Source organism: Carlito syrichta, unplaced genomic scaffold (assembly GCF_000164805.1).
Source record: "Carlito syrichta isolate Samal-C Ts95f unplaced genomic scaffold, Tarsius_syrichta-2.0.1 Scaffold242182, whole genome shotgun sequence".
In the NCBI taxonomy this organism is placed as follows: domain Eukaryota; kingdom Metazoa; phylum Chordata; class Mammalia; order Primates; family Tarsiidae; genus Carlito; species Carlito syrichta.
In genome coordinates, this window is record NW_007186278.1 from 36,519 (window position 1) to 38,531 (window position 2,013).

The window sequence follows — 2,013 nt, forward strand, 5'->3', positions numbered from 1 at the left end:
TGACATAAAACTTTTGTTTCCATTATGTAAACACGCATTATATATGTTCATCTATGCTAAGTCACAATGCATACAGCACTTTTTTGCTGTTCACAGTCAAAAAGGTTTGAAAGTCCACCCATAAAGATATATTTTTAAGGGAATTTGGTCAAATGTGGTCAAATGTGGTCAAAGGGAGAATGCAGTCTCAGATAATAATGTCAAGAATAATATAAGCTGGTAGATGTTATTTAAGGGCAGTAAAATATTGTATATTTCATGCAGCTTCAGAGAGTTTAAAGGGATAAATTAAGAAAGAAAAAAATAGCTCATATTGGCTGTCACCATGCCATCCAGACTGAGGAAGACGCGGAAACTTCGGGGCCACGTGAGCCACGGCCACGGCTGCATCTGCAAGCATCGAAAGCACCCGGGAGGCCGTGGTAATGCTGGTGGCTTGCATCACCACAGGATCAATTTCGACAAATATCACCCAGGAAACTTTGGGAAAGCTGGTATGAAGCATTACCATTTAAAGAGGAACCAGCGCTTCTGCCCAAATTAACCTTGATAAATTGTGGACTTTGGTCGGTGAGCAGACAAGGGTGAATGCTGCTAAAAACAAGACTGAAGCTGCTCCCATCATTGATGTGATGTGATCGGGCTACTACAAAGTTCTGGGAAAGGGAAAGTTTCCAAAGCAGCCTGTCATCGTGAAAGCCAAATTCTTCAGCAGAAGAGCTGAGGAGAAGATTAAGGGTGTGGGGGGAGCCTGTGTCCTGGTGACTTGAAGCCACATGGAGGGAGGTTCATTAAATGCTAACAAATGTTAAAAGAAAGAAAGAAAGAAAGAAAGAAAGAAAGAAGGAAGGAAGGAAGGAAGGAAGGAAGGAAGGAAGGAAGGAAGGAAGGAAGGAAGGAAGAGAAAGAAAGAAATAGAAATACATCATGATTTAAAAGAGGGGAAAAAATTAAAAAGAAAGAAGAAAATAATCTAGTAACAAAGAGAAGGTTTCCAGCAAGGTTTGCAAATCTTTGCAGTATTATAAATGGATCAAGAATTTTGCTGAGAAAATCTGTGAGCTTCTGCAGAAGCAGATGCATTCTTCTGCCTCTTAACACCAGTTCTTGTTTCTGAAAACATCACTTTCCACCTCCTGGGCTTCACCTTTTCCTCCCACCACCCTCTTCAGGGAACTACTGCATGCACTTCTACAAGAATCTCATTCCCAAGAAAACTGCCATTACCCTCTGTGGCCTCCCCACTGCCCCAGGCCCTGAAACCCTTGATTGATCCAGATTTGGGCATGTAACTAAGCCAAGTGGAATTCTTTAATTGAAACCCAGAAAGGTTTACTTCCAATGGGGGATTTCCTAAGATGTAAAAACAATGTTTACAGACATATTTGGGCAGCTGTTCTGTAGAGACAGAATGAATCTGACACTCAGAGAAGTTAGATTTGGAGTCCGGGTAGACAGGATCCTGGGTTCCACTTGGTCCTAAGGCCCTGCCATACCTCCACCTTTCTCAAGGTTTGGGTGTCTAACCTATTTAAAATTCTGAGACCCAATAAATTTCTTTCTAAGTTTAAGGTGTGAGGTAAGATTCTATTACTTGACTAATACAGTTGTTATGGGAAGTACTGCATGCAGCCAAGGACTATCAGAAAAGGGAAGTTGTAAGATATAGGAAAAAGGAAGGCTGGGCACATACCTGTAATCCCAGCATTTTAGGAGGCAGAAGTAGGAGGAACGCTTGAATCCAGGGGTTCGAGACCAGCCTGGGTAACATAGCGAGACCTCATCTCTACAAAAATTAAAAAAAAAAAAACAAAAAACCGGCTATGGTGGCATGTTCCTGTAGCCCCAGCTACTCTACAGGCTGAGATGGGGAAGGATTGCTCTGATCCCAGGAGTTTGAGGCTGCAGTGAGCCGTGATTATGTCACAGCACTCTAACCTGGGTGACAGAGCGAGACTCTGACTCAAAAAACAAAGAAAGAAGAAAGAAAAGAAAAGAAAAAAGAAAATGGGA

The 2,013-nt window shown here is 42.1% G+C and overlaps 1 pseudogene across 1 annotated transcript; it reads left to right on the forward strand.

Annotated features, from left to right (window-relative positions):
- Positions 1–323: 323 nt before the first annotated feature.
- On the forward strand, positions 324–810 carry LOC103253631 (annotated as a pseudogene). The gene has a single exon (XR_002481587.1). The product of XR_002481587.1 is annotated as a 60S ribosomal protein L27a-like (transcript).
- The last annotated feature ends 1,203 nt before the right edge of the window (positions 811–2,013 follow it).